This window comes from Sebastes umbrosus, chromosome 9, assembly GCF_015220745.1.
Source record: "Sebastes umbrosus isolate fSebUmb1 chromosome 9, fSebUmb1.pri, whole genome shotgun sequence".
NCBI lineage: Eukaryota > Metazoa > Chordata > Actinopteri > Perciformes > Sebastidae > Sebastes > Sebastes umbrosus.
Genome location: NC_051277.1, coordinates 4893066 through 4913329, shown reverse-complemented (window position 1 = coordinate 4913329; position 20264 = coordinate 4893066). Strand labels below are relative to the sequence as shown.

Below are 20264 nucleotides of genomic sequence, written 5' to 3'. Positions count from 1 at the left end.
CAAATGATGACTATTTGTATGGGCTTTGTCGCAACCAATCACCGTAAGCGTTCTCCGATATAACGTAACATGTGATTGGCCCACTACCGCAGCAGCTACAACCCATACAGTCTGTGGTGTGGTGAAGTCGAGCACAGTGTATTTGACTTAGTTGGCAGTTCTGCATGTCGAAATGCCACCAAAACGTTCGAAAGTATCGCTGTACTAAATGCCTGTGGCATCTGATAGAAACAAATGTGGTAGTGGCATTTTTACGCAACTGAATGCTATCACATGATGGGTATGGAGTGAAGTACTCTATTGGTATCTGGGATCACTTTAAGGGTAATGGTATCATAATTTTTAAACGATACCCAGCTCTAATTATCACTTTATGAAGTTATTATGGCGAATGTGTAAGCACACATTCAGCAGACACGGTGCAATATCAGCATTCATTTATGTTTTTTAGTCACTCTCATTTTGGTCTCCACCACACACCTTAGGGGAAATATCTGGCTCTTTAGCTGCTAAATGCTCCACTATATTCACAAACTAGTCGCTGACTGTGTCTGTCATCTGTTTGGTGCGGAGCAGGTAACGTAAGTTAGTTTTTAGAGCTTTTTTTGCTGAAAACAGCAGTCTGCAAGTGTCTAGAAACAACTCCGATGAGCTGTAAGATGCTAAAAAAACGCTCCATAAAGCTGAGGGGATCTGCAGAGCTGATGATATTTCTCTGTGGTTTCGACACCTATCAGATTACACTTTATGATTTGATCCATGAAAATACTTAGAAGTGCAGAATATGCACCAATATGCTCAATCCTATTGAGCTTTTTAAATTTAAGTAAAAATAAATAGTTGGTGGTCAACTCCTTGGGGTCTGCAAACTTGTGATGACTGACATTCTGTCGACTTTATTACAGCAACTAACGATTTTCTTCATTATTATTTAATCCAATTACTATTTTCTCAATTAAACGATAGGTCAATAAATGTCAGAAGCCCTAAAGATAATCACGAATATGGATAGCTGATAGTAAGGCTCCATCATGACCCTTCTCTGTCACCACGGTGACATCATTTTTTCTTATCAATCTCCTCTCCTCCGGCGATTACTATCTGTTATATATATATATATATACATATATATATATATATATGGGGGCCTGGTGTGCAGCAGACTGAGGAGGAGTATGAAGCAAACACTGGCCTACTCCACCCCTACAGCATGGTGACTGCCAGTCGCAATAACAACCAATTAGAGTCAGGATTCATGAACAAATGGAGCATTCCCAGAAGGCCCTGCTTCCCCCGCTTTAGTCTCCTCAGCTGAGCTCATTGTTGACCATGAAAGGAGGTAATTTAAGCCAATTGAATGACTATGCAATGACTCACTCTGCATGTGGTGAGTGCAAACATTGTGAGATGCGAGAAAAAGGGCCAGGGCAAACTTTACTTATCAGCCCATTTTCAGCTCAGGTTACAAATATGCTGATGTGTTCAGGTGACACGACTGCTCAGCGGCGCTCACGGGACTTAAAGATGTCAGAGAGCAGGTGGCATTCCTGGTATTTGAAATCTTTTTCCCACGCAGGTAAAAAACTGAAATCCTCTCTGCGCTCACTAAAACACCTGCAAAGATTTCAAAACTGACAGAAGCAGAGAGCCCTTCATCACTCAGCGCTGAGAGACACATTTCAGTACTAACAGAAAAACCTTCAATGGGTCCCGCAAAGGTTTAGTTTTCCCCGACTCAGCTGTGCAGAAAAACACCGGTGTGCAAGATGGCAGAAAATGCATGGGCTTACCACTACCATGTTATTGAATGGTTGTCAGCACAGACATGCTGTTTTTGCAGGATCCTCTGGGTTCCTGTAAAGGAAATGACTCAGTGATATGAGGCTCAAGCTCATTCCTGGAGCCCTGTGATAGCCCACATGAGGCATCAGAGGATCCTGGTCATCATTTCTGGACAGCAGTTCCCTTTTGGTACAGATGTCATTAAACTACACACACAGTACGTAAACAACAGCAGCTTTAACGTCAAGGAAAACTGCTCAAACACAACTCTAAGTGAAGTAAAAACATGGCTCAGTTATACTACATTTCAAGATAACAAAAAAAGGTAAAATCTTGATTGAATTATAGCAGGAGAAGTGTTGGAAAAGTGCTAATTTAATTAGTTTCTAGTAGGAGTGGAAATCACAAGCGGGCCCACAATATGATCTTATTGCGATTTTAAACATATTGCGATTTATTACCTTTTTTTAACTACAAATTATGCAGCTTGTCAACATCTGTTTTATCTAATAAGATACAGTTTCACTCTGTTCATCTCAGAGTTTTCATTCATATCTTATATCTTGACGTCAGAGGTCAAGGAACCCCTTTGAAAATGACCATGCCAGTTTTTCCTCACCAAAATGTAGCGTAAGTTTGGAGCGTTATTAAGCGTTCTTCCCGACAAGCTAACATGACATGGTGGGTACAAATCGATTTCTTAGGTATTTGTAGTTTCATATGACACCAGTATCTTCACTCTAGCTTTAAAACTGAGCCCGCTACAACCTCTGAAAGACAGAATAGCGCCCATGTTAAGAGGTTAATAGATTATATAATAAAAGGTTGATACTTGTACACGTCTTTGTAGCGATACACGCACAATATTGCAATACTATGCTGTATGTTTTTTTCCCCCAGCCCTATTTTCTTGTAAGAAGACAGCAATTAAGGAGTTGCATCAACGGCAGACACCACTGCTTCATCACTATGTCAGCACCATATAAACTGTTTTTGTATACAGTATTTTCTGTGCATTCGAATCACCACCCAGTGTTGCACAATACAGCATGTCTCGCCATGTTGCATAAAGGAGTGCTTTCACTGCAATCCTGTGGCCACACCATGCGTGTGGCGGTAAAATGGCAGAGACGGGGCACAGAGGGAGGCACAGACACCGGCTATAATAGCACGCAGCTGCAGAACACAGGGCATCAGAAAAACAGAAAACGAAAAGGGCGCCGTGTCCGAGCCGGTACTCACTGTGTCGGTCTTAAAGGAGGAGGCATTTGGCTCAGCTCTGTGCCAGGGCCAAATGAAGACTGAGAGAAAAACGTCACCTCATCAGCCCGGGCTTTCAGAAGGAGAATGGAATTTAATCTCATCTCCTGCGAACCTTGTACTTTTCCACTCAGGCTCGAGGCCCGTGCCTTCCTGTGACAACAGTTGTTTGTGCCAACTAATACACTATTAGGTATCACATTTTTGAAAGATTAGACATTAGCTTTAGTAGGATATTATGGTCTGGAGAACAGCTCAGTCCCCAGAGACAAAACGTCTCCAAAGACCAGATTCCACTTCTTTTTTTGGTCAATTTTCATTCAAATATGTAAGAGGCATGTTTCCTGCTGAGACGTTACAGGATGTTCTCTGTCCTAAATATATATATATATAAAATATATATATATATATATATATATATATTCAGTACATATATACTCTTCTAACAGGCCCTTAATCATAACACAGCATACTGGTCTTTCTTGTTTCAGGGCATACAACAGAAATAATGGCAGCCAGGAATAGCAGTGACATATTTTAGAAGAAAAAAAACACCCACAAACTGACCTGTGAATCTTGCACTCACAGGAACAGCATCACTGAGCAGTGGGTTTCTGCTGCTTCCTGTCTGTTAAACCACACTCAGAAGAAAATTTCTTCCTCTGTGTAAGAGCGGAAAGTTCTCAACTCCCCCTCCTTCCTTCTCAAACAACATGCTATTACCCTCGTAGATATGAGACTCATGACACACAGGTAGCATTTCCTACATGAATAATATGGTTTTATCTCCACAAGTGACGTAAAAAGATAAATATATATATACATGTAGAGCTGCAACAATTGATTGAGCAATCTATTGAATTAATCACCAACTATTTTGATAATGGATTAATCAGTTTGAGTATTTTTTTAAGAAGATAAGACAAAATTGTCTGATTCTCAAACAACAAGCTCTTACTCTCGTAGATACAGTATGATGCTTGTGGCGTAGGTAGCATTTCCTACATGAATGATATAGTTATATCTCCAAGAGTGACGTAAAAGATAAATATATATAGTAATCTATTAGTTGTCAACTATTGAATTAATCACCAACTATTTTGATAATTGATTAAGCAGTTTGAGTCATTTTTTTAAGAAAAAAAGACACACAAGTGACGTAAAAGATGAAAATTCATCGGCTTTCTTTCAAAGTCTGGTACCTTAACACGGCGTTTTATGGTTTTTAGTTGGAAAACATGTTTTGCATGCAAGTATTTAAAGCACAGATTTGATTTAGACCCACAAATACGATATATTAGAAGAGCAGGCTGAAAATCCTGTTTTAAAATGAGACACCATCAGATGTTCACATTTTCAAGCCTGCTCCACTCAGGTTGTTAAATGACAATGTAATGAGGCTCTCAAAGCCACACCTGCCATTTGCAGACTTGTCTTCCCCACAATGCTGACACAAGGCGTGCAAACACAGACAGCGTTACTAACCCCCCACCCATCTACACATACTTACATACATCCCTCACAGAGTCGCTTTTACAGAAATTCTCAGAACAAACTAAGTTCCTGTCACACAGTTCTCACTTGTAGGTCAGATTGCGAGTATATCAGTACACAGTGTACATCTAGAACACCCCGCAAACTTTTTATGAGCCACTGAGAATAACCGCCCTAAAGCACAAGTACAAGCCATTCATTAACAATGTATAAAACGTCCATATGCTGAATTAACTTCAGCTCCTAGTTGATGTATGAACAGACAAGAAGCCATGGGAATCACACAAAACTGCATGTGTCATTAATTTCCATCTTGACTATATTACTGCTGTCTTAACAAGATGAATCCAAAACACCGAAAACGGAGAGGAGGCACGTTTTTGACTTAACAGATGCAGCACATTTTGTCAGAAACTACCCCCAGCGGCCTATTTCTATTATGTGGCAACAGGCCACATGTCACACATAGGAAGAAGCATTGAAGTTGTGAAAACAGGACAGGAAATTGCAGCAAAGGTTTTTTAGAAAAGACATCTGCACCCTCAAACATCACAGTTTGATGCGCCGTGTGCCTGCTGCTGTCATGTCCACGAGGCTGTGAAATGTTATTAGAGCATCTGGATATTGTTTGTGAGATGTGGAGTGAAGAGAAGGTGCATCAACGGTGGGGAAAGATTACCATTACTAAAGTCTGAAGGCTGATATAATCTACTATCTATAATCTACCACCAGTGATGTTTTACATTTTAACCAGTGAACAGCCAGGGAAGGCTAAACATGACAAGCCTGTCACTTAAATGGTTTCTATATTATTCTTTTGTAATAAAACAACAACAAGGAGAGATTAAAGGTTTCATAAGAGATTTGTTGGTGTTAAGAGCGTGGCAGACCTTGGTATTTTGCCAACCACGACTGGATCCAGACTGGAACTGGCTATAAGAAACCAAACCTATCCACTGCCCTACATCCAAAATAACAACACTTTCTCTAAAAATACCTTACCAACATTTTTATATTTTAACATACAGAGACACAACACTATGTCAAACTAGGGATGCACTGATACCGACTCGAATAGCTGGATTGGGTATATGTGACAATAGGGACAATATATTCAATTCAGTTCTATGATTATATACTATATACGTTATATACTGGAATTTTAATTCCTGTTTAAGTTTTGACCAATTTGGTGCTGCATTAAAAAGTTTTTTTATTATTTATTAATTTGTTTTCAAGGCAATGGTGATATGTTTGTGTTAAAAGCTGTTATGTATGTGCACAAATCCTCGTCTATGGTACCTTGTATACAACGATTTTCATTTGACAAACTCAATAAAAAGTTGATCACAAAAAAAGGTTTACACCCGCCAGGTTGCTGGTGTATGATTCATTATTTTAATTATAAATAACTTTATATCTATGCATTTATTTGTCACATTTTGATTTACAAAGTTAAGAAAACAATGTTTAAGTCAAGCCTTATGTTTCCCTACACATAAAATAATGATCCCAGTCACGTCCACACAGTGAGGCATATAGTTTATTAATTAAACACCGATATCAGATCGGTACTCGGTAGGCCGATACCCAAAGCCCAGGTATTGGTATCGGGACTGAAAAAGTTGTACCAGTGCATCTTTATGTCAAACAATGCTATTTATTGAGTTTACAGGTTTGTCTGCTATATTACGGATCAGTATTCTTTACTCATTCTCACATTTGGTCGATGCAGGCTGCAGTCAGAGCTGCTACGTGAAATACATGTGGAGAGCAGAACTTATACAAATGTTGAGCATCCGTTGTTTCTTTGCATTCAATGATTTTTATATTTGGTCATTATTACAACCTGCTTTTGAATGGACACTTCTTGTACTATATTTATTAAATCACATAGCATTCAATGTATCTGGCTCAAGAAGACAGAAACAGTTCTGGAGAAAACAATATGAACCTAGAAGCAGCTAGTATTGCTCTCTACAGCCTCTCTATGTGTCTCAGCTCCATCACGTCATTTCAAAAATCATAATTCCAAGTAAAAAAAACTCAAAAGGTATAAAGGTAAGGGTAAAAAACATGCAAGTCTGTGCGTGTGTGTCAGTTGCCTCACACTGCCCTGCTGCTGATTCCTTTCTTGCAGACATTTTTGAAATGCTTCATCCCGACTCTGCTGTTGTTTTGGCTGCTGTGTGGGAGCAATTTGATGCATGACTAGACTGGAAAAGCTAAATTCTCCCCTTTTTTATACAGTAAGCAAGCCTCCCACAGGCCTTAGACGTGTACAGGAGGCTAGTGCGTAGAAAAACCTCCATGTAAAAGAAGAAAAATAATACACAAACTCTCCTTAAACATAAAAAACAATTCAAATCCTGAAGTGTTTCTAAAAGCAGTGCTACTGTGCTGCATAATGTACCTGCTTCTTAATCTTCACACGCCCATCCCTGATGTGTTTACGTTCATACCAATACCAACATGTCACAGCACAGGTATTCTGGCGGCAGCAGGAGCAAGAGAGGACATCATACCAGCAGCAGCAGCAGTGTCCTCTCAACCAAGCTTGAATAAAAAACAAGGATGACATTACTGTTTCTTTATTTAACTATAAACCACAGAGCCAGTTTTACTCCTGATTGCAGCCACCGTCACATTATGTAACTTCCCACAACAGCTAATTTTCTCAAAGGGAGAAATTTCCAGTTGGAGCTTATATGCGGTATATAAACTTTGCCAATACACTTTCCACACCAGCCTTGCAGCATAGCACTAGGTATGTCTTCAGATGGAGCACTGAAATCTCAAGTCTGAGGTAAGGTTTGGAACAGGGGACCCGGCTGTTGCAGAGGAGGCTGCATACCAAACAGGTCTGGACACAAGCAGGCTGATGTGTCCACCCATAGTCAGGCATGCAGCACTACGCCTAGAGATCAGACACAGATGAAATAATCTCATTTTTCTACATCTCGTCATCCGCTTTGGGGTCTCAAGCTCTTCTTAAAGGTGTAGTTCAACATTTTGGGGATTAAGCTTAATTGCTTTTTTACCAAGATTTAGATGAGAAAATCTATACGACTCACACATCTGGGCAGCAAATATGTAGCTAGAGTCATTAAGACTGAAAACAGGGGTCAACAGCTAGCCTGGCTCTGTCCAAAGGTAACAAGATCTTAACCTCAACCACCCTGTAAAACTGCTAATTCTTGTAGTGGCCAAACGGCGGTACTACAACCTCCGTCACATGATGCCATTAGGTCCAAAAATACTTTTTCCCATATACTTACATTGGGAAAAAGACGTCTGTAACTCAGCGGATAAAATGCGCTAATAGCCGAATCCAGAGTTATTTCCCTTCCTCCGTTCATGTGAATGACACCCAGACGGCGGCTGGAGCGAGGGCTGGGAGGCGGAGTTAAAAGAAACGCTACTATGCATGCTCTATGGGTCCAATGGATGCAGAAGATCGCCGGACGATCCAGGTACTTTATCACTCGGCAGTCGAGCCATTTTGGCTTCATGCACCACTGAGACACTCACAGGAATGACCGGGAGCCCGCCTACAACGCTGTATCCAGTTCTCTTAATACATCCACGGGTTGGCCGCAATAACTACATTTTACCGCGGCCGGGATGCGTTTTAATGTGAAGAAATTCTTTGTAACATAAGTCAACATGTCACAGGAGTCACAGATGTTTACGGATTGGTTGTGGATGCTCTCTGGGTGCACATCGCCGCTAAAAGTTAAACTTTTCCCAACTTTTAGTTTGACCGCACTTTGCCGCAGAATCACACGGCTGCAGCTCGCTGAGCTTGGGAGCGGCCGCTGCAGCTTTTTATAGACATTGCATTGTAGCTCGCCACAGGCCAGCTTTCGCCGCTGCTCTGGAATTCGGCATTAAACAAACAAGATATGAAATATTAACCAGTGAGCTTTAAAAGGTGCTGGAAGGTGGATGTTGTCCTCGTTGGACAGAGCCATAGCCCTGCCCTAGTCTTTATGCTAAGCTAAGGTAACCGGGTGCAAGAGCGGTATTAATCTTTTCATATAACTCTGCAAGAAGAATGTTGAACTATTCCTTTAAAATCCACTATCCATACCGTCACACTACAGTATATTCATATCTACTATGTATGATAACGTGTCCTCTGTGGGAAAAGGTTGAAACGCTATGAAAGATGCTAATTTTGCAGCTTTAGCAAAGCCGTTTTTAAGATTCCCGCAGATCAAGCTCCAGTTTAGCAGCTAATAACGAGTAAATCAGCTCCTCTCATCTGATCCCCCGTAAAGCCTCGCAGATAGGACCACTCACACTGAGACAGCTTAGCCCCTTCAAGAGGGCTTATCTGATTTCACACAATTGGATAGTGGGTCAGTGTGGTGTTGGGTATCGCTGGCCAATGTTTCTAATCTTGAAGTCAGTAAACGTCTCAGGATCTCAGGACAGAAGTGCTGAGTCAAGACGTCAGGCGCATACTTCAAATAGGGACAAAAACTGTTAAGTCACGTGACTGAACCGACAAGCTTGATCTACAACTTGAATGACATGCATGCTTTAGGTGTTACATCATTACTTACACCTCCGTCAGGTGATCATGACATGTTTTCTCTAACTGTTAATCCCAACCACTTTCATTTACATAATTTATTTCAGCTGCTGCAAACATCAATCAAAGGTTCATTTGGGGAAGTATTAAGAGCCTGTGCAGGAAGCAGAAGGACACGGTCATGGTCAATATTTGAAAAGGCCTTATGAAATACACTCGTTTATGATAGTCAGGTGATGAGGAAGGTGCAGCGTGGGTGCAGGAGATGAGGACAATAAACTACCTGGCTAAAGCGCCGGGCGAGCTCTATCTGGTCGTATAAGAAAATATTTACACGGTGTTATTGTTTAACCATATTAAGGATCTGTAATAAATGATATGTGGGATGTAGATGAAGATAAGAGTTCAATACTTTTTCAGGAACATACATTAATGACTTATGTACACGGAAACCTTTTGCTTCACTACTACTTTGAATAAAGAGGCCTGACAATGAAGTCTCTGGAGGGGGCTGGGAGTTATGTTGTTCTGACGAGAATCACAATGCAAAAACGCAAAGGTAAACAAGGAGTGGCTGTTGCTTAGGAACAAGCAGAGGGAGAGGGCTTGTAAAGTCGGCTCTGTGGTACAAGAACGAGGGAGACGGTGGGCCTCGCTCAGCTCAGCGAAGGACCGGCGTCGCATAAACAGACAACTGAGTGGATTCTCAGAGTGTAGTAGTGCCTGTGTAGTAAACTGCTCCGACTGGATGAATCAAAAGACATGAATGGTAAAAATGGTCTGTTTGTACAAGCAGAGAAATCGTGACTCACTAATAGTACTACTGCAAAAAGTTACAGCTATAGTTATGAGGTTGACCCAGAAACATGATGTCAGATACTTTTAATAAAAGTGATGTGATGTGAATGGAGCTGCACTCTTTGTAAATCATGAAAGAATAGTTTAACATTTTGGGAAATGCGCTTATTTACTTTCATGCGGAGACTTAAATGATACCACTCTCTCCTGTACAGTAGATAAGAAGCTTAGCTTAGCATAAAGACTGGAAACAGGGGGAAACAGCTAGCCTGGCTCTGTCCAGGGGTAATAACTAACTAAATAAATAAATAAATAAAATAACTAAAATAATAAAATAAATAAAAATAAATAAAATAAATAAAATAAATAAAATAAATAAAATAAATAAAATAAATAAAATAAATAAAATAAATAAATAAATAGTAGTATAGTAATAGTAAACAAACAACATATAATATATTATCTGGTGAGCTTTAAAAGGTTTTGTTCTCGTTGGACAGAGCCAGGCTAGCTGTTTCCCTCCGCTTCCAGTCTTTATGCTAAGCTAAGCTAACTGGCTGTTGAATGTGCGTAGCTTCAAGACCGGTGTCAATCTTCTCATCTAACTCTCTGCAAGAAAGCAAATACAATAAGATTACACAAGAAGAAATAGTAGGCCTACGGCAAATCTCTGTAAAACCACAACGATTTCACACCTTTTGGTTTTGGTATGAATTAACCAAACAAGCTATAACGTGTTATTCAGGGAGCTTTGGAGGTACTGACTGGTGAGCGGATTATCTTACCTTTGGGCAGAGACAGACAAAATCGCTGATTAATCTGTTGATTACTTTCTTGATTAATCAATTTGTTATTTGGTCTACAAAATGTCAGAAAATCGTGAAAAATGTGGCTCAAGCCCAAGATGACGTCCTCAAATGTCTTGTTTTGCCCACAAATCAAGGATATTCAGTTTACTGTCACAGACGAGTAAAGAAACCAGAAAATATTCACATTTAAGAAGCTGGAATCAGAGAATTTTTACTTTTTTTTCGTTAAAAATTACTCAAATAGATTATCCAAAGAGATGGTAATTAATTTAATAGTTGACAATAAATCGATTTTTCGATTAATCTTTGCAGCTCTACTTACAATAAAGTTGTTCTATATATGACAAGTGTGTGACCTCTTTAGGCTTCAAGCATATTTCCCAAAAAAAAGAAGTTTCAGTTTCAATAGGGATTTGCTTGAAGGGCAAATTTCTGAAGAAATTAAAATGTAACTGAAGAGACGCTATCTCCAAAAAGCTGTCACTTCTGCATGCAGCTCTGTGTGTGTGTGCACTGACGTGTTTTGTGGCGTACAGCTGTCGAGCCCCTAGTTTTTCCACACATTTGTGTCCACCACAACCAACCGCATGTAATGACAAATCTTCACAAAAAAGGACACCTTCGTGCTTGTAATATGTGGCTCTTTGATGCTCAATTTAAGCTAAACGAACTGCCTGAGCTTCTGCCACAGACCGTTCATTTCTGGTCATTTCCATGAACACGCAGGAGAAGGTGATGAAAGGAAAAACACATTTAAATAAATACGAAAGCAAAGCATCAAGGAAAAGGAGGAGAGGTTTCAAGACAAACATAAACAAATTAAGCAATAACTGAACTTTAACTCTGGCCTCCACAGCTAAGACCTTTCCACTCAGACAGGAGTTCAGCAGATCATCTGAGTGCTGGAGTCATTATGGGCATGGCCAGTTTTCCATCTAACAGCCTGCTGCTGAGTCTCCCAGACACAGACACCACTGCAGCTGGGTGTCTGCGACCCAAAGCCTCTGAAAACCATGTGGGAAATCAATTTCCCTCTGTGCCTGGGTCAAAATGCCTCTTTGTACCAAGTGATACTGCATTAAAGCCAGCATGATGTTTAAATTAGCATGAGCGAGTTGGCAATAGACACTCAGGATGTCAGTTTTATGTTCAAAAGCATCGCAGCCTTTTTACCTCAAGCAGGGTGGAACCACATAATGGGAAAGAAAAACAGTGCAATGTGTTTTCAGGCATTATACAGTATAGATAGCAATTTATAGCTAGTCAGCTATCTGTATCAGGTTCCAGTATTTACAAATGACCATACAAATAACCGTGCTGCAAACAAAGACAGAGCCAACAGAAAGCTGTAATGGAAATTTTTTTTATGAGTTTCTGCATGCTGCTTATCTGGCAGAAAATAAACCTGCATGCACCTCCAACCTGCCTCCACCCACACAAGCACTACGACAGATAGGCTTTAATCAAGATACATGCACGACTTCCACGGTAAAGCAGTTTACTAGAGAAGTTGAGTATATTAATAAACTTTGAAGAAGAACTGCAGGCTACTGAAAGGACAAGTAAGCAAGTTTCTTACTGTCTGTTGGCCTCATCCTAAACCTGAACTTTTATGCTATCCACTGAATTCAACTTTTTATTTAGACATGTAGCTATTAAGGCTGGTTGCTATGGAACATTTCTTTTTACCAAATACCTCGATATCAATATTGCGACGACATTGTACGGTTGATTATCGGTGCTTTTACAAAATATTTACACAATGAGATTTTTGATAAATAATCATAAGTAAAGTGGATATAATGACGACGTGGGCAAAGGCAAATAATAAAACGTTCAGAAAATGATATAACTTTACTTTAATGCAGCATCTAAAACCAGGAAAAAACAACACTTATGATATATTATGATATATCGATATCCAAAATCTAAGACGATATCTAGTCTCATATCACGATATCGATATATCGATATAATGCCCAGCCCTAGTAGCTATAGGATGCACTTTCTTTTTGTAAATTCAGCTAGAGCTGCAAAGATTAATCAATTAGTTGTCAACTATTAAATGAATCCCCAACTACAATCGCTTAAATCGGTTTGAGCCATTTTTTTAGAACAAAAAGTGTCTTAATTCTCTGATTCTAGCTTCTTAAATGTGATATATTCTGGTTTATTTACTCCTCCATGACAGTAAACTGAATATCTTTGAGTTGTTGACAAAAACAAGACATTTGAAGACGTCGTCTTGGGCTTTGGGAAACACTGATCGACAGTTTTCACCATTTTATAGACCAAACAACGAATCGATTAATCGAGGAAATAATCGACAGATTAAACAACAATGAAAATAACCGTTAGTTGCAACCCCAGGAATGTAAAATACGCTGTTTTTCTTTGTCTTATATGATAGTAAACTGAATATCTGTGGGGTTTTTTGACTGTTGGTTTTGGACAAAACAAGACATTTGAAAAGTTCAGCTTGGACTTTGGGAACTTGTGGCATCCATTTCTTTTGACAATTTTCTGACATGTTGTGGGTCAAACAATTGATCGAGAAAATAATCTGCAATGAGGTGATAAAAATAATATAGTAACTTTACTGGCAGTGGAAAATAATCTACAGATTAATCGAAAACGAAAATAATCCTTAGTTGCAGCCCTAAAACCAGCATCCAATCCATGTGGAAGAAGTACTCAGATCCTTTACTTGAGTTAAAGTATTACATCCACTATGTACAAATACTTCATTACAAGTAAAAAAAAAAAAAAAAAAAAGTAGGAGAAGCATAAAGTAGCATCATTTGGAAACACTCAAGTAAAAATTGTACTCACAGTAAGTACAGTAGTTGACTTGAGCATGATACACTGTGTTGACTCTGCAGTCAGTGGACCTATTTGTTAAGAGGAGACTTTACTAGCGCAGAATCTGTGCCCTGACCGACATGGTACGTTGCATAACCAGAAGTGTTATCAAAAGGTGTGACCTGATATTCCACATATCATCTCTCTCTCCCTCACACACACTCTCCCTCTCTTTCTTTCTCTCTGTGAGTCTGAAAACATGACGCTCTTGTCTTTCACTTATTCCTGCCAGGTGGGTGTTATGAGTCTCATACAAGTAGAAGGTGGGAGCTCATATCTTTCACGGTTTCTAGTGGGTTTAAGGGGATAAATTAGAGTAAAAATGTGCAAAAGGTGTGAAACTTTGTTGTCCTGTCACTTCACCATATCAACCACTAAAGCAAACATAAAGATATCTGATAGAACTAAGCCAACCATTGATATATTTTGGATCATAAAGGGGTTTGTAATCACTGTTAATTCCCAGCATTACCTCACATGCTTTCCAGTAATCAGGAAATACGTCTGAAGAGAAATACACAAGAGGGGAAAAAAGTACCATCCCTGCTTCTCTGATACAAGTCAGGAGTTTCAGGACTGAAATGAAATACGTCTGAACTGAGCTCTGTGTTCAGGTGTGATGATCACATCTCTGGTTCGTCATGTTCCTCCGAGCAGCGGGCTGCCAGTCCCAGCACGCTCCGAGTATGAGACAGTTGCAACACGGGGAGACTTGCTCAATCGATTTCACTTTATTTATCAAGGGAGGGCTTCCTGAAGTTTATACCTGCAATACATTAACACAGATACACGAGTGGCTTTGACCTGCTGTGTGCAGCTATGCCCGGAGCACCTGGAGACACAGCTCAGTGCCTTGCTCAGTGGCACCCTTGACAGTAGCCGTTGGGGCAGAGAGGAGAGTGTTACACATTAACTTCCCCCACCTAGCTTTTTTTCCAGCTGGCCACAGGAGTTCAAACTTCCCGTCACAAGCCCACTTCTTCAACCTATAAGCCTCCATCCACTCCAGAAACAGAGAGTGTGCTATTGGAAAGTAACATGGCACAGAAGAAATGGAGAATCTGACATGGAAACATGACGGAGAAGAAATCCATCAAAAACAGCCGAACAAACCATCAAAACAGGATGACTCTGCTTTCTCATTTTAACATTTTCCAGGCAGGTTTACTAAAAGATAATGACTGTGGGGAAAGCAAAACTAGTTTCACTATGAGTCCACGTGTTTTCTGCACCTCCCTCGATAAATGGGAAGTAATAATGCGACAATTTAAGATATTTCACTAAAGACGACAATAAAATTCTGGTCTCCTTTTGGTTTAAAACATTTTACCAGTTCTAACTTCTAATATATTTAAGAATTTCTCCACTTCGTTTCCACATTAAGACCAAACAGGGAGAGTTAAAGCTGAGTTTATGCCACTGACATTCAATCAGTCTAATATTTAGCCTGTGCAAATGCATTATAGTTGCATTATTGCTGCCAAGAGATATGATGTGCATACAAAAGATAGAAATACTTTGTGATAAAGAGCAGTTTGTACCTGGCTACATGAAACTGAAGCTGGTTCTGTGTTTATTCAATTCGAGGCATAAAAAAAACAGTTTGTACGTGACCAGAGAAAGTGTTTATTCTATTAGAAGCATGTGCTTTGTAATGTGAAACTGAATAAATCCTCCATTTTTACATATCTCGGCATGCTGGGACTGTAGTAATAAAGTGCACCCGCCTCCTCCTCTCGTCATGCCCTTCTCCTGCTACGCCTTCGTCATCTTGCCCAAGCCTAATGATCTAATTACAGGCTAAGACTTGTTGACTTTGTATTGAAAGAGGAGCCTACCTGACACTACTGTCCAGCCCCCCTCTCTCTCTCTGTCTCTTCATCAGCCTCTATAAGTCCTCTGAATGAGGCTCACACACTAAACAGCGCCTAAAGCATGAGTTCATCCTCTGAGGCACGAGGGCCTCATTTACAATCCAAATCAGGGTGGGCACAGAGGATGATGAAGAAGTTAGGCCAAAATGCAAACTCACCTGCTCAACACAACAGAGCCATTCACTCACTGGGTCATGTGTTGATGTTACAGCAGGTGTTAAACACAGATAGGCCAGTTGAGCAACCTAATAATAGTTTTCAGTAACTGAGCCTATACAGATATTTATTTGGTATCTCTGAAGTGATCCGTTCTCAGTTGCCCGTCTTGGGCCTCAACTGAAAGTTACGTCACACATTACATCAACCAGATCAATCCTGAATGCCGAACCGATGAAACAATCACAAGCTTTGGTCTTTTGCATATAACTACTTAAAAAAGTTTGACCAAAATTGGATGATAATGTTGTGCACTGGTTCAAGGCTTTTAAAGGATAACTAACTACAGCGCTCTGTGCTATCTATACCGCAGCAGACGAATAAAAAGTGGGCGTGAAAATCTAGATGCTTCTCAAGCCCTGTTTATTCAGCGGTATAGTATGTGCACAATGTCGAGTGCGGTCCAAAAAAAGTGCAGAGTAGATTTCTGGTGAAACAGGAAGTGTGCTTTTATCTCTGCAGCACCGAGCAACATTTAGAAACAGATTCTCAGCAACATTAAGAAGAATAACTTAACTGGCTGGTGGTGAAAAATGACTTTAGGGAAGGTCAACTAATATGGGCATGCAAGAGGAAGCTAAATACTGTGGGTTTAAACTTCCCTCTGAAGTGAAATGAAGATCTTGTAGGCCTCTATTTTACATGATGAGCAACACTGATGAACTGAAGATGTTCATGCATGAAGCAAAGCATGACTGGCTCCACGCACCAGACTGTAGAGAGCAACAACAGCAAAAACCACAGCAGCTTTTTGTGCAGCATTGAACATTGTTAAATGAGTACTGTATTACATTTTGGAGAGCAGTCACTGATCAAAATCAACATGATGTGTAATTACTGATTACTACACCATGAGACAGACATGTGGGCTTGGTCAGGGGGCTTGCAAAACACTGTTCCCGCCCTTGTTTCAGCACGCCATATAAGGCAACAATTCATAAAAGAAAGGCAACAATCAGGCGTATCAGCAAAAGATCATTCGTATTAACTCTTAAAATGTCAAACACAGAAACTCAAAGCTATTACTTGATCTGACGCGTTGTCAAGCCGTAGAAAGTGTCAACTGAGTTTGAGTGAACTGGTTTGACGTGTGCAATCCAACATAAAAGATTAACATATAAAACTCCCATAATCAGAGTACTATGAATACTGTTTTGCTGATATAGAAGAAGGCTTGGAAGACATTAGATGGGGAAAAACATGCACCTAAATATCAACTGAACTTACATGACTTGTTAAAGCTTTCTTAAGAAAACCTAAATATGTCAAATGTGCAAATGAAAATGCCATGATGAAGCCAAAGGTACACATTACAGTGACCTAGTTACTGACCACTAACAAATACAACTCCCAAATGTACATACAAGCTAACCCCTTTAACACAGAAATGTTTATTTAAACTTAAAAAAATAATTTAAAGCCATTTGTTTCTACTAACAAGAAGCAACAAAATAGAGTAAAGTGTGAAGAGGACGGGGAGAACTATTCATCACTAACCTCAAAGACTCAGGATTCGGGTGACAACGTCCATAATAGCAACCGAACAAGTGTCGATCACAGTAGCCAATGAAAATCAAGAGTAAAATAGACAACAAAAGGCGAAAAGCGGAGTAATCCAAGATGCGTTCGGAGGGGGACAAAGCTGTCTGAAGGTGTGGACCACTGGCCGGCCTCACACCTCTTTCTCACAGTGACAAAACAAAACTGGAGAGGGTAAAAAAAAAAAAGACAATGCAATGGCTGCAGAAAAAGGAGAAGTGTAGTGAAGCAACTTGTCCTCTCCCTATGAGTCATGCAGCACTGTCGCCATTGGTAGGGGAGCCCTGAGGCAGAGTGCTTTCACCTGGCCAATCAGCGGCGAGTATCGGCCCTGAATGCAAAATCCTTTCAGGTGAGTTCTTGGCGAGGCGGGGATTGGCCGGCGCTGCGGCGGGGGAGGGGAGAGCAGAGAGGTCCAACCAGAGGGCCACACCTCAAACAGCATGAAAGACGATAGACGGGTTTCTCCTACAGAGGCGGAGGAGGAGTGCTGGAGGTAAACAGTTGGACAGGTATGTACTTACTTTAGACTTTGACCATACAATACGGGGCCAGGCATGGTGATTAAAATCTGTATGGCAGCCCAGCAAGTAAAGTTCACATCTCCTTGTGTCCCATTAAAACATTTACAATGAATTGTGAGTCTATTAGTCGTGTCAGGGAGCCTGTTAGGCTGCTGACTTGTGAGGGAGTTGTTCTCGCTGCAGCAGAAAGCCCCATAAAACAACTCCTACCAGTGGGAGGTACAAAGAAATTAAACTGTCTAAGGCGACCGCGTTTAGGTATGAGCAAGTGTTTCACCTCAGAGGCCAAAAAGAAAATCTCTCCTCCTCCACCTCCTCTTCAAGACTCAGTGATCATGATCATGGGAACGCTCCTGAACAATCATCACATGCAGGTTTATCTCAGGTCGATTGATTAAAATATTTAATCACGATGATTGTCCACAGTTAAATCGCACATTTTTTATCTGTTCAAATGTACCTTAAAAGGGAGATTTGTTGAGTATTTAATACTCTTATCAACATGGGAGTGGGCAAATATGTTTGCTAAATGCAAATGTATGTATATATTTATTATTGGAAATCAATTAACAACACAAAACAATGACAGATATTGTCCAGAAACCCTCACAGGTACTGCATTTAGCATAAACAATATGCTCAAATCATAACATGGCAAACTGCAGCCCAACAGGCAACAACAGCTGTCAGTGTGCTGACTTGACTATGACTTGCCCCAAACTGCATGTGATTATCATAAAGTGGGCATGTCTGTAAAGGGGAGACTCGTGGGTACCCATAGAACCCATTTACATTCACATATCTGGAGGTCAGAGGTCAAGGGACCCCTTTGAAAATTGCCATGCCAGTTTTTCCTCGCCAAAATTTAGCGCAAGTTCGGAGCGTTATTTATCCTCCTCCCCGACAAGCTAGTATGACATGGTTGGTACCAATTGATTCATTAGGTTTTTATAGTATGATATGATATGTATCTCCACTCTACCTTTAAAATGGAGCTCGCTACAACCTCCAGAAGATTGATTGCGTTAATGCCTTAAAGAAATGAGTTAAAACGATTTTACGTGAACGTGTTATTACCGCATTAACTCTGACAGCCCTAGTTATTACGATATGCAGAAAGTGTCACAGACAGCAGATGGTACACAGATAATTTATACAGACACATATCTTGTTAAGTTCAGTGTACTCAGATATTACTGAAACTTGATAACGATCTTTATCAGAAATGACGCTCAAGCAAACAGGAAGAGGTGGTCTGTGGTGACTGTTGAGAGCTCTGTCTTCACACTCTTCTGTGCATCCATTTAGACATGTTTTCCACTGAAAAGCAACACGTCATGTAGTATATTTAGCGGTCGAATATGTAAATAAAAACCTGGCTCAAATTGTGATTGTTGCGAAAGAACATAAACATAAACACTCATGACCTTGGAGATTGATATACAAAAAATTAACCCATTAAACTCAATTGCGACCGCAGCGGGGTCTGTTTGTCACGGACGCCCCAAATCACCCTCTCAGTCTCCACCGAGTGCTCTCATCATCACATTAATTCTTCCTGGCCTCCATTTAATGTAGTTCAGCTCAGAGTAGAAAGCAGCTGTTTGCCTCAGAGCAAATTGATAGCCTCGCTGCGAGGGGGAAAGTTACACCAAACAAGCTCCATTTATCACCGCCTTTCTGTCCACAACCCCGACGCCTCGGAGGAAACTCTTCACTTCTTGTGATATAAACTCTTAAGGCTAATGCACTGCAGCGCTGCTGAAATCCAGCACAACTATGTAAACACACACACATGCATGTACACAAGCACATTTAATTCCATGTTACTCCCCTTATGTAAGCCTTACAGATAATCTTAATCTCTGTGCAAACACCAAAGATTTATAAAACTGTATCTGAGGCCTAAAGGAGAGCTGCATACATTTAGCACATTCCTGTCAATATTAGGGGGTGTAACGGATCAATTGTGTTGCACCACGTTGACACTATCAACAGGGAGACTTTTTTTATCTTCTGGGACTTTAATTTACCCTTATTCTAGATCCTGAAATCCCATTTATATATTCACTCTGAAAGGAAAAAAGCCTTCAAAGCAAAGGAGACGTTAGAAAGCTGCGGTACAGAGCAGAAGCTTTTGGTTCCTGAAGCACAAATTCTGCAGATTCTTTACAAAAGGTGAAACTGTAATGAGACTGCGCTACATTCCAGCGATCTGTTAATTGTGGGTAATCAGCTGTGTTGAAGAAATATCTCCCGAACAGAAAGTCTCTTAAGGAGGAGCAAACAAAATAAATAAGAGGCCATGACATCAAAACACTTCATGGCTCTCCCTCAATGAATACTAAGCAGCGCATTTATTCCTCTATATGTGTTGCTACTACCTTCAGAGTTGTCCTTGTGGTTTTTGGTTAGAGGAATGTAAATAATGTGAACAAAGAATCTCTACTTGCACATGAACTATAATTCCATATTATATATACACGTACTGTATACTTTAATCTTTCAAAATGAATTCAACATGTCAAAAAGGTTTGCAACCATTCCACAATACCTGCCAATGCTA

At 40.2% G+C, this 20264-nt stretch overlaps 1 protein-coding gene across 3 annotated transcripts in view; it reads right to left on the bottom strand.

The window, feature by feature from the left end:
- Window positions 1-20264, bottom strand: part of elf1 (E74-like ETS transcription factor 1) — a 46896-nt gene that overhangs the window by 14844 nt on the left and 11788 nt on the right. For 2 of the 3 annotated variants that reach the window (XM_037780313.1, XM_037780315.1), the window contains exon 1: window positions 17133-17436. The exons of the other annotated variant lie outside the window; for it this stretch is intronic. The gene's annotated coding sequence lies outside the window, so the exon portion shown is untranslated. Of the gene's footprint in view, window positions 1-17132; window positions 17437-20264 lie in introns of those variants that run through there. 3 annotated transcript variants of the gene reach the window in all.